This window comes from Macaca nemestrina, chromosome 3, assembly GCF_043159975.1.
Source record: "Macaca nemestrina isolate mMacNem1 chromosome 3, mMacNem.hap1, whole genome shotgun sequence".
NCBI classification, from domain to species: Eukaryota; Metazoa; Chordata; class Mammalia; order Primates; family Cercopithecidae; genus Macaca; species Macaca nemestrina.
The window spans coordinates 169,959,713-169,973,376 of NC_092127.1; the positions used below are offsets into that span (position 1 = coordinate 169,959,713).

The window sequence follows — 13,664 nt, forward strand, 5'->3', positions numbered from 1 at the left end:
TGATACCATTTTGTTCCCAACAGTGGAATCAATTAAGAATAAATACGTATCTATAGATTAGAATATATAACTGGCTGTTATTGAAAGGGAAGACAATATTCCTCTTTAACATTTTCATGGAGATAGTACAAACAGAATCCCAATTACTGAATCGAAAGGCTTTATTTAGTGGCTGATGTAAGGAAAACAGCAGTCCAAATTTAATTAAAAATTACAAAAGGACACAGTGTTGTAAAATAGTGAATAATCTTGTCTTCTACAAATGGTTGGGTTTGGGAAGAAAGGGTTCCTCTTAACATTAAAAGAGGTCCAGTGTTCCCAGAAGAAAGACCAATGACTTCATAAAATATATTTGTGTCCCTGAGACAGATAAATGTATGTTGTGGAAAAAAATATGTGCATACTAATAAAACTAACATTCATGTGTAGTATTGATGGGGACGGAGCCAGGTACTATGGGTAAACCTATACTATTTGGGGGTCTTCTTTAAGAAAACAAATAACCAAATTACAAACTCAATATTAAGTGTGTGTATTAGTTTCCTACCACTACTGTACTAGGCAACAATAAACTAAATGCTTATGTAACACAAATTTATTATATTACAGTCCTGTAGATCAGAAGTCCAAAATGGATATCACTGGGTAAAATCAAGGCATTGGCTCCTCTCTGGAGACTCTATGGGGAAATTCATATTCTTGCTTTATTCACCTTCTAGAGGCAACCAACTCCATGGTTTATGGTGCCCTTCTGTCTCAAAACCAGTAAGGCCTGGTTGAGTCTGAAAACATCACTCTTGCAATGATTCCTCTGCCTCCCTTATTCACAATTAAGGAAATTCTGATTACATTGTGCCCCCTGCCACAAATAATTCAGGATAATTTCCCTATGTTAAGGTCAGTTGATTGACAACCATAGCTCCATCTGCAACTTTAATTCCTTTCTGCCATGTACCCTAGCAGATTCATAAATTCCGAGTATTAGGACATGGATATCTTTGGGAGGCTATTATTTTGTGAGCCACAGTACAAAATGAATATTTGGAATGAGAAAATAAATTCTATTTGATCACCACCTATTTGATATTCAAGTCCTTTTTTTGTGACAATTTCCAAGAAATGTTAATCTAGAAATACTTATGACTAAACGCAGCTTTTTCTCCTTACCTGCAATACTCTACAACTCTCAATAACATCTAATACTCACAGGACACGTTAAATGAGAGACCCTAAAGCTAATCTCGTTTGCCCACATCATTAATCTGCTTCTGAAAATTAAAAAATGTCACTTCAAATATAATGCTCAGTCTCAAAATGTATCCTTTATAAAAGATATGAATGTAGTACATTCATGATATTGACAGATAAAATTATTTTGTTTGTTTTATAAAATCAGTTTTATGAATAAATGTAGGTTTCCAATATTAGAAAAGCATTCCAATGGTTTCCAATATAAAAATAGCTTTCTTTCAGTAAACCTTTTATTTGTTTATATCACTTATCAAATTTAGACAATAGAATAATTTTAAGGAAAAAATGTGCTGTTTTTTACATTTCCTTCATCATAGGCTATGCAAGGGAAACTATATGAAGTAATGTTTAAATTTTAGGATGTAAACTCATCTTTTACGCTTGACAAGAAATAGAAAAATGCTTCTCATTTCTAACCCAAAAGTGCAATAAAGAAGGCATCTCTTTATTCTACCTTTAAAAGAGAAGCCATCCTTTAATGCAGTTACTCGTAATGGTTTTTCTGGAATTCTGACTTCAGAGTGACTCCATCTGTTTCCTAGAAAGAAGGTTGGCGACATGGCATTGTTCTCTGGTGAAGTGTCCATTTGTGGTTCCTTTTACTGTTCTGTTCCAGACTAGGGGAAATAGCTTGACAGAAACTCGAGGAATATTATTCAGCCTTTAAAAAGAAAGAAATCCTGTCTTTTGTAACAACATGGATGAACCTAAAAGACATTATGCTAAGTGGCGTATGCCAAGGACAGAAAGACAAATACTGCATAACCTCACTTATATGTGGAATCTAAAAACGTCAAGCTCATAGAACAGAGAGTAGATGGTAATTTCCAGGGTCGGAGGGGCAGGAAATAGGGAGATACTAATCAAACTAATCAAAGGGTACAAAAGTTAGGCAGGATGAGTAAGTCCTGGAGATCTAACATATAGCATGGTGAATACAGTTACGAATATCGTGCCATTTACTTGAAATTTGCCAAGAGAGTAATCTTAAATGTTCTCATCACACACACACACACACACACACATACACACACAAATGACAGCTATGTGAGGTGATAATCTACTAATTAGCTTGGTTGTGGTAATCATTTCACAATGTAAACATGTATCAGAACATCACATTGTACATCACAAATATATGCCATTTGTATTTGTCAAACGTACTTGAAGAAAGCTAGAAAAAAGCATAATAAATAAATGATATGGAAAAACAGTGTAATGGTTAATATTGTCAACTTGACTGAATTGAAGGATGCAAAATATTATTTCTGGCTGTGTCTGTGAGGGGGTTGCCAGGGGAGATCAACATTTGAGTCAGTGGACTGGCAAAGGCAGATCCACCATCTAATTGGCTGCCAGTGCAGCTAGAAAAAGCAGGCAGAAGGTGGAATGAGCAGACATGCTGAGTCGTAGAGATTTCATCTTTATCCTATGCTGGATGCTTTCTGCCCTCAAAGTTCAAGAATCCAAGTTCATTGGCTTCTGGGCTCTTGGACTTACACCAGTGGTTTGCCAGGGGCTCTCAGGCCTTCAGCCACAGACTGAAGGCTGTCCTGTCGGCTTCCCTGCTTTCGAGGTTTTAGGACTTGACCTTAGCCATTACTGGCTTTCTTGCTCCTCAGCTTGCAGATGGCCTATTGTGGGACTTCACTTTGTGATTGTGTGAGTCAATTCTTCTTAATAAACTCCCTTTCATATATACATATATCCTATTAGTTCTGTTCCTCTAGAGAAGGAACTCTGTCTGACTAATACAGTCAAACAGATCTTTGCTTGGGAGCAACTATAACCATAGTCATTCACTTTTACAAGAGACAAATAACTGCCGCCATTCCAGGGGTGTTTGCCACGTACTAGGCTAAGAATTTATGTTCCTTATCTTGTTTGGTCTCTATAACAATAGAAGAAGAAAAGTATTATCTCTATTTTCTTATGCAAATTTACTTGTAAATGGTAATAACCATTCTTCATGTTTCTCATATCTGAAAAGATAACCTGTGTTGGGATGGAAGAAAGATGTCACTGTTCTCTAAGAGGCATCTCCAAGGAGTTTCCTTGCCCTCAACCGTAAAATGTCAAGACTACTGGATTGGGTTTGAAAGGCAGAAGCACTGGTTATTAAGTGTAAGGCATTTGAAGGGGATGTGAAAATATACTACAATTTAAAATGATCATTGTTATTATTATGTTTTCTCTCATCTGGTTACAGACCTAAAGGAAAATTGATATCCAGAGAGAGTTCACAACTATTGAATATCTTGACTTTAAAGATTGTGTTGTTACCTACATGGAGGCTGCATTTTTTTCTTGCTCTTCAACTCAATGTAAATCAGTCTTTTGCTGATTCTCTTCATTTCCATCCAGTCCTAGAGCAACCTGTAGAATACGCCATATTGTCTTCTCCCTGCCAAGGGAGAACAGTTTGCAGTGGGATATAAGATTTTGGAGACACACTTGGGAAGACCACAGCCTCCTCCCTGTAGCCATCATGGCACTGATGGTTTTGAGTGCTGAATACGGTTCTAAAACTTGAAGCTCAAAAATGGAACCAGGAAAGGAGAATGTATGAAGTTCCCCTGGGGATTAGATAAAGGCATTCTGTCAGCTGGTGGTCCAGCACCTGCTGTCCAGCAAAACAAGTGGGAAATCAGAAAAGGGGCAGAACTAGGTTTGTAAGAAAACTGTCATTCCTTTACTCCCAGGAGCACTTGGAAGACTATTCTGCAGCCAGAATTTTAGTGACCATTACACGTGTAAAGATGATTTTCTTATGCATATAAAAAAGCCAGAAGCTAACTTCTTCCGGAGTGCAATAGACAATATAATGTCAGCCAGAGAGTGTTCACAGAAATCTGGCTGTATAGGTGTTGAAAGGAACTAGAGGTCCTTATATTACAGATGCAGTGATTGAAGTCTAGACAGTCAGAGTGACTATTTAACTCAGAAGAGGCGGAAGCCACATTTCTGGAAGCCCAGTTAGAAATCACACTGCAGGGCATCCTATAGAGCTTTACCTTTTAGGGCACGCAGCTTGCACGTGTGTTTGTTTAGGATAAAGCACTTTGTGCAGCTGCAGAATTAATATCATGCAGTAAATACTGCCTACTGCTGTACTGCACATCCACTGTTAATTAAAAGAGGAACAATAGATAAACTGCAAGAAATCACTTAGAATTTGTAGAAATAGAATCAATAGATCCAGTTGAATATAATGAGCTCAGATTCACTCAAAAAAATAGCATTGGAGGAAATCCAAATGTAGTCTATTTTTATGTACTTATTCTTATAATTTTATATTTAATAATACACAATGAAGCCTTTTGTTTCCATTTAACGCAAGGTCGTAAAATATTTGGCTCATAAAAGCATGAAGATGAGGAAATTAGAGAGAGGGAAAAACAAGGCCTTTGTTTTTTAAAAGCATTCTTTTGTTTTTCTTTCTGGTTGTGAATCTGTCCCCTGAACTCACTACTGCTTCATTTAAATTTTTTTCTGTGCTCTCAGATGCCTCACTTGAAACTTCCCATCATGTTTAAAAACAAATGGAGATGCTCCTTAATTCATTTTGCTTTCCAGGGAGTAAAGAAAATGAAAGTTAAAAGTGGTTTTGCCACCAGTAAAGAATGCTAGAATGCAGAATTTTGATGGCAATACTACAAAAAAAAATTGCATTTCCATGTTTGCTGTTCATCTTTCTAAAACATTTCTCCTCCTCTGTTTCATATGTCAATATTATAAAAATCTGAAATAACTGAGTTACACACTCTGCATTTGTGGTGACCCAGTACCGGTACTGCATTTAGAGGGTCCTATTTTTGCTGTGATTATGAGCTTCCCAAGGGTTGCAGCCATGTTTATCTTATTCAACTGCATGGTTCACTATCTACCCTGCTTGTCATAGATTGGATGCTTATTAAATATCTGCTCAATTAATTGTTGCAGTTTATAACATCATCTGAAGCAATTATGTTCTGTGGCCAGACTCTACCCAAAGCCTTTGGCTGGGAATCTCAGAGATAAACATGGATAGTCTGGGAATGAGCAGAGGCAGGAGGTTGTAAAGAGGATCGAAACTAGACTTCATGGGTTGAATTCTAGGTCACATTGTACTAGCAATGTGTCTTCGTGTTACTTAATTCTGTATGAGTTACTTAATGTCTGTAAACTACAGTTTGTGCTATGTCAAAACAGAGAAAACATTAGTATCGGCCTCATACGATTTTCAAGATGAAATACGATCTTTCTCCAAACAGTTTAGTACAGTGTCTGGCACTAGAAGTTAGCACTCCTCATATGTTAATTCATTGATATTGCTACACTGTTTTAGTTTACTATTGCTGTTATAACAAATCACCATAACTTAGTGGCTTAAACACAATACAAAGTTGTGATCTTACCATTCTGGTAGCCAGAAGTCAAAAATGAGTCTCAAAGGGTAAAATTCAAGGTGTCAGCATAGTTTTAAGCATCTGGAGGCTCCAGGGAGAATTGATTGTCTTTTTCAGCTTCTAGAAGCCACTACCATTCCTTGGTTCCTGGTAGCATTACTCAAATCTCTACGTCCATCATCACGTCATCTTTTCCATCTTCTTGTCTCCGTTTTAGAGAACCCTTGTGAGTATTACATTTGGGCCTAACCAGCTAATCCAGGGTAACATTCCATCTCAAGATCCTTAATTTAATCACACATGCAAAGTCTCTTACTAAGTCAGGTAACAAATTCACAGGTTCTGGGAATTCAAACACTGACATTCGTAAGGACCTTATTCAGCCTACCACATATACCAACATTATCAGGAATTTCTTAAACTCAGAGACTTTTCACAAATCTTTAAATTCCCAGTAGTAGTTGTTCTCTTCAAAATTACCTAACCAGGAAATTATTGCATGTTTGTGGGCTTTATTTGTTGCTTAATTTGTTTCACTGAATTTGGCCAAACCTCAGGAAATTGAAGATTTTAGTATGCTAAATCTGAGATGGGGGGAGGCCTCCTAGGATTTATATATTTTTCAAAAGCCCCATGAGTTATTTTGAGTTTAGTCAATTTTCATTAAATAAATATATAATAATGTTCTAGGAGCTGAATAATTTTTGATATCTCACCACACTATATACTGGAAAGCAAAATACAAATTTAGTAGACATGACAAAGGAATCTCTTTCTTAAATTGCAAAAATCTTCACAAATAAAGTACTAAGGAAACAAATTTGAGTGTAAGATAAGGAAACAATAACATTAAGGTGAATTGTTACCACTGGGAAGAATCTTTGCCAGTGTTTAGAAATGTTTGCTTTGTTTTTCTAAACCAATTATTAATTTGACACTTTTAAAAATGCATTTCTCCCCAGACCACCTGTGATGGTTAATTTTACATGTCAGTTTGACTGGACCATTCTCCTCCTGTCTCTTTTTAAATTGACAGGCAAACTTTTTTCTGCCTAGTGAGTCAGTGGAGATGAGAACATTAATTTATTTGAGCATGTGTATGTCAATGCTGCTTGAAGAAAAGGTGCCAGTGTGGTCTCAACAGATGAAACATTTTAGGTCATTCTATTCTCACATTTGTCCCCCAAAGCACTGTTCAAGTTATATATTCAACACACTGATGAGGAACACATTCTGCTATTTAATAATGAAGAGGAAGAGTGAAACAGAGAAGCACTGAGCTGAAGAGGAGGAGACATGTGTCCCAATCCAATTTGACCATTAGCTAGCTCTTAGATCTCTGAAAAATACATGCACCCTGTCAGTCTTTCAATATCTTTAGATGCTAAATGCAGACTATGTCTTCAATTATATCTGAGGTCATTTCTATTTGCAAAGTGTTATGATTACTACCTGATTTTAAATGTAAGTCCAGACCTCCTTACAATAACAGCAATAAACATGTGGTGCTTACAATGTGCTTGATAAAGTTTGGAGTGTTTTATGATGTTAAGTTGTTAAATTTCACAAAATCCTGTGGGATAGTTATTACTATTATTCACATTTAATAGATGTAAAAACTGGGGCATAGAAATTTATATAACTTTTCCAAGGTCATAGAACTGAGATTTGAATCTTTGAAGTCTAGCTCCAAAGGCTTTTCTTCGTTGTTCTACCATATTTGAGTATTTTAAAAATTTCCATGTAAACCCAAATATTAAGTAATGATCATTTAGGGTCACAAAAAATGAGTTTAATATACTTTTGATATCATTCTATCTTCACCATTGTATATAGCTCCATACTCATATGACTTTAGTTCAATTTGGCATTTTGTTCTATTTTCTATAAATATCTTCCCTGTCTTCTCTGTTGCCCAGTATCTTGTAAGCAAAATTATTAATGATTCAATTGCCTTTATGGGAAAATGATTGAAAAGTCACCTTGAGAACATGAAATATGATCAGATCCTAAATGGTAACAGTCAAGGCCAGGAGTCTCTTGATCCAACTTGAGTAAGTACTGTGCTTATGGTTGTACACCAATTATCTTTCTTATCATTCGCTCAGCTAAAATCTTCTGGAGACCAAAGACAACTGGTAAGGACCAAATGAATAAGTGAATTAAAGTGGGCATTAATATAGTCACTTTATAATAAGAAAACAGCAGCTCAGAATGTTTGAATACTCTTATCGTTGCAATATATGTAGGCCAGAATTTGTAGAAGACGCCTTTTTTTTTTTTTTTTTTTGGAATGAGTGTTATTTCCCCAATGCCACATCTGTCTATCTAGCAAACCTTGGGAGAAACTTTGCACTTATCATTCAATTTAAAGAACCAAGTTACAGTGGCCAGATTTCTAAACATGAAGAAACATAATGTATTATTTCTGGATGTGAGATACATAGATCATTTACATTAACTTTATTAACTGTCATTCCCCTTGGTTCAAATGGTTACATCACTCTTTTGTCTGTGTACTACAATGGATGCATGAATTCTTATTAGCAATGATGTCCTTACTGAACCAGCCCTAAGAAGGTTGTTTGATAATCACCAAATTAACTTCAGAAATTCACTTTACTGCCTAATTTATTGTTTTCACCTATGCTGACACTACTGATTCTTCTGCTCTAATCTCTACAATAAGAACATCTCTTCCTATCCATCCTTAAAATATCTTAAATATTATTTTCTCAAAAACAACTTCTCTTACCTACTTATGCTTTGTTATTACCTTAATTTAAAAAATTAGTATGCATTTCTCCCCACTAGACTTTAAACTTCATGGTGATATGAATTGTCTCAGTTTTGCTCACAAAAATAGTCCCATGGCTAAGCCTAAAGAGAGGAGAGTATGGAAACACCTCGATGCTTTTGACATGCTCTGTTACCAGACTGTCGGTTAGGATTAGAGTGTGTGTGTTGGACTTCCTCATTTTTTAGAATGAGGCTCTCTAAGGCACATATTTTCTGTACCTTATTACAGTGCATTTACTGAGGCGATCTCTGTCCTCAACAAGGCAGTCTATCATTTGGGGTAGGTAAATTTAATTAACCAAGGACAGAATTTAAAAGTGCTACAATGAGCACACAACTAGATTCTTTCCTCCAATGTAGCTCTTTCAATAATAAAGCTGTCATTTTAATGTTCACCTGGCAATTTATGTGTTTACTGTCTTCAATTTATACGTAACACTGGAGGCAGGAAAAACATATTATGTCCTGGGTCCTTAAAATTTGAATATATTGGTACGTTGTCTGGGAACATTGAAAGAGCCAGCAATGGGTTGATGTTGAGTGAAACAAAGTATCATGTGGATGAATTGATGCTTCAAGTGTGGCTCCAGTTCTTGACTTTTTGAATCATAGCAGCTTACTGCAGTGGATGTCTATGGTGTTTAGCAGCTATTTTAAAAGTAGCGCAGGGCTCGGTAAACACATCTCACACAGACTTTTGTAGCTGACTTTGACTGATGGAGGTGCAGCCTTGACCTATGCAGGAATAAGTGAGATAGGGATTAGATTGTATGAGGGGAAAGGGAGTCTTTTCGTTTCAGTTAAGGCTCACCTGATACAGGCTTTCCAGGACTCAAGGGGTGAATTTTTTTTTCCTTGTAGTGTTTCTTGACATCAACTGGCTGAGGCTTCCATCTGCAAAGGCAGTTAATATCCATGTAGGCTGTAAAATGAGTGGGTGAGGTTTTAGCCTTTGTATTGTCAGCGTTGAACAACAATAGAGGCTAATAGTTTAGCTATTTGAAATTCCTTCCTCTTGCCACACTTGAAAGAGCATCCAATTCCAAAAAGACTGAAGATGAGACATACCAAGAGCTAATCTCTTGGACTCACGTGGCATGTTTATACTGTTGAGAGCCACTTTCGACAATATAGTTTCAAATTGACTCTGATTTGGTAACTGAATAGACTGTAACTGCGGCATAAGATTTCCAAGGTTCAGACTAAGACTGAATTGATCCATAAAAGGATGGTTGATTTAATTAATCAACAGATAATCAAGCAGTGAGGAGAGAGGCATATTGCACTGGAAACGGCTCTTATTTGAACCTGGGCTTAAGGAATATTGAAGGAGACTATCACAAAGTTAAAACCATAAATTCAACAATGGAATGTTTTCACCTTCATTCATCTTAGAAATAAAGTTTGCAGATAATATGAAAAAAATTCAAGAGTTAAATATAGTGTGATTGAAATGTCATAAATGATTATGTCTCAGGAAATTTACCTTTAGAAAGAGAAAACAGCATATTTTCAAGAAATCAAGAAATAAAGGCCGGGCACAGTGGCTCACGCCTGTAATCCCAGCACTTTTGGAGGCTGAGGCGGGTGGATCACCTGAGGTCAGGAGCTCAAGACCAGCCTGGTCAATATGGTGAAACCCCATCTCTACTAAAAATACAAAAAATTAATCAGGCGTGGTGGTGCATGCTTGTAGTCCCAGCTACTTGGGAGGCTGAGGCAAGAGAAGGACCTGAACCCAGGAGGCAGAGGTTGCAGTGAGCTGAGATTGTGCCATTGCACTCCAGCCTGGGTGACAGAGCGAAACTGTCTCAAAAAAGAAAAAGAAAAAAAAAAAAAGAAAAAATGAAGAAAAAAGAAATACAGGGATCTACCTGAGAGCTACCTTGATGTCTTTACCACCAAATCAGAATTAGATGAAAGGAAAAATGAGCTACATGTATACCAAATGCTCTTCACTTGTATTAATAACAGTAAAACTTCTTAGCAGTGAACTTGAGTGACCTCCCTAGAAGGAACTCATATTCAAGAAAGCATTGAGAAGCATCATAGTTTAACAGCAGATGGGAGGCCTGTAGCAACAGCAGTTAGGAAACCATTTCATGAACACTGGAAAAGCCATATGAAGCCATTATAGATTATTCAAACCTTTGAGGGGAGAAACTAGACAGATCATAAAGCACTTTAAGCACTATCAGGTTTGTTTCAAAGGAAGATCATTGTAGTAGTTGAAAATAGAGATACTATTACATGGGGATAAGAGCATGGCTGGGGTCCCACGGGGGGATTTAATAAACTTTTTTCTCTAAGGGAGGATCAGCTTCTCTAAATAGGGGAAAGGAACCATTGCCGTTATTACTAGTGCAAATTTGTAAACTTTTCAAGAAGGCTCAAATGTCATTCTGAGAGATAGGAGTCAGGTTGCATAGGTAGGTAAATATTCCCAACTCCATCTGATAAGCACAGTACTAGAATTGATACAAACATCTAGGGGAATGTACTATACGCTCCTAGGTCTTAAACTCTGGACAAATGGACTTGGCTGATTGAGGTTCTGGTAAGGTGTCAGTCAACAAGAATTACTCTTCTACTTTTTGCTTTTAATGATAACTTGGGTGTAACTGAACTAAGTGCCACATTATAAGAAGAAAATTTATTTGTGGTATCTCTTGTAGAAGCTGTGGTTTCCTCTATTGAGAGTGTGAGGTCATGTTGTGAAAATCTTACATGGCTTATTAATTCTTTTGAGTTTTCACAGCTTAGGGCACATGAGAAACCTACGTAAAAGTATTTGAAATTCGGAGGTCCTGAATGTACCATACGTCTTCCAGTAAAATGGTTCAAGTTCTGCATGGAGACTGTGGTGCAACCAGGCCCTCTCTGCTCAATGCCCAGGGATAATTCCAGGCATTTGAAGTACCCACACACCTGAACCAGCAGCCTGAGCTGTCTCATCCTTCTTGTGCAGAGATCATGGTTTAGCGAGGCCTTTTCTGCTCCATTTTCATGTTTCAAGCAGGTCTTCAGGCAGTCAGAGCACTTGCTCACGTGAATCTGTAGCCTGAGCCTACCTGACCCTTCCAGTGAAGATTGTGTTAAGTAGGGTCCTCTCCACTCTCCACCCAGGCCGATCTCCAGGCATTTGAAGCAACTGTATGCCTGGATCAGCAGCCTAAATCACCTCAGCCCCATGTGCAGAGATTGTGGGGCAGAAGGGCCCTCTACACTGCATGCCCAGGCAGATCTCAGGTAACTGGAGCACCTACTCACCTGGATTAGTAGTTTAGGCTGCTCTCCCCATTCCCTGTACTTCCCCATATAGAGAACTTGGGGCTGAGGAGGTTTCTCAGCTCCACACCTAGGCACACCTCTGGGTGCTTAGCAATCACCCACTGGATTGTTCCTCTTCTTCCTCAGTGCTGGTGCTGGTGCCTGTCATCAGGGAATCTGTAGGAGGACCTGCCCAATCCAACCCTATCCATCTTTCCCCAGTTCCCGAGGTCAGAACAGTGAACTCAGAACCTGTGCACTCCATGCATCAGCCCATTGCCTGAGGCAACAGAGAGCTTCTTCCAGTAAACAAGGACCAAGTATATACCCACCCAGCCATGCTGGCAGCAAACAGCGTTTACTTATAAGCGCCATCTACTGGCTTGTAGGTTAAAATGCACAACTCAATATAAAACCAGCTGACGTGCGTGCTTATGGCTATACAAGCAAAGCCAAAAGATCCTATCCAACATTCTATACACACACACACCCTACAGAGATGGGAAAGGGAAAGGGAAGGAGAAAATAATGATACCATAGGGCAAGAAAGAAAAAGAAAAAAAATGCTACCTGCATAAAAATAATTACAAAAGTTAGAAGTGCCAGCATTTCCAGATGAGAAGCAACCAGAACAAAAATTCTGTACCATGAAAAATCTGAACGTAGTGCTACCACCAAAGAATCACACCAGCTTTCTGGCAATGGTCCCTAACCAAAATATAAACTCAGAAATGAAAGATAAGGAATTCGATACATGGATTGCAAGGAACTCAATGAAATTCAAGGTTGAAAATTAACACAAACAAACTTCAAAAGCAATCCAGGAAAATGAAGGAAGAAATAAATATCTTAAAAAGCAAATCAATCAGATATTCTGAAACGGAAAAACTTACTTAAGGAATTTCAAAATGCAAGTAAAACTTTGTTAATAAACTGGACAAAAGAATTTGAGAGCTTGACTACTGGTCTTTCAAACTAACTCAGACAAAATTTAAATAATTTTTTAAATGAAAAAAGACTTTTTGAGAAATATGGGATTTTGTAAAGTGTCCAGACCTACAAATTGTTGTCATTCCTGAGAGAGAAGGTGAAAAAGTAGGAGAACCGGAAAACATGTTTGAGAGAAGAGTTAAAGAAATTTTTCCTAATCTTGCTAATAGGTAGACATCCAGTTATATAAAATCCAGAGAACACCCGTAAGATGCTATACAGAGGAAACGTCACCAATGCATAGTCACCATACTGTCCAGGGTCAATGCTAAAGAAAATAAAACTTTAAAAGCAAGAGGAAAAGGTCAGATCACATACAACAGGAACCCTATCAGGCTAACAGCAGACTTCTCCACAGAAACCTTACTAGCCAGGAGACATTGAGGGCCTATTTAGCATTTCCAAAGAAAATAAATTCAAATCAAGAATTTTATATTCTGTCAAACTAAGCTTTATAAGTGAAGGAGAAATATTTATTTTTCCAGAGAAACAAGTGTTGAGGATTTTTTTTTTTTTTTTTTTTTTTTTTTTTTTTTTACTACTAGCCAGGTGTTATAAGAAATCTTTCAGGGAGTTCTAAACATGGAAATAAAAGAATGATACCTGGCACCACAAAAATGCACTTAAATACACAGCCAACAGACCCCACCAAGCAACCACATGATAGAAACTACGAAGCTGACTGCTAACAACTTCACAATAGATCCAAAACCTCACTACCAATATTAACCGTGAATGTAAATGGTCTAAACACCTCACTCAAAAGGCACAGAATGGCAAGTTGGATATAAAAGCAGGACTCATCTGTCTGCTGTCTTCAAGAGATGCATTTCACACATAATGACACCCATAGGCTCAAAGGGTGGAAGATCTATTATGCAAATGGAAAACAAAAAAGGTCAAGAGTCACTATTCTTATGTCAGATAAAACAGATTTTTAATCAGCAATATTAAAAAAGGAAAAAC

The 13,664-nt window shown here is 37.3% G+C and overlaps 1 long non-coding RNA gene across 1 annotated transcript; it reads right to left on the bottom strand.

The window, feature by feature from the left end:
• Positions 1-3,556: 3,556 nt before the first annotated feature.
• Positions 3,557-9,387, bottom strand: LOC105487808 (uncharacterized). The gene is made up of 3 exons (XR_011621408.1): positions 9,250-9,387; positions 7,622-7,774; positions 3,557-3,655 (listed from the first exon to the last, which is right to left on the bottom strand). It is a non-coding gene; the product is annotated as an uncharacterized lncRNA (long non-coding RNA).
• Between the last annotated feature and the right edge of the window lie 4,277 nt (positions 9,388-13,664).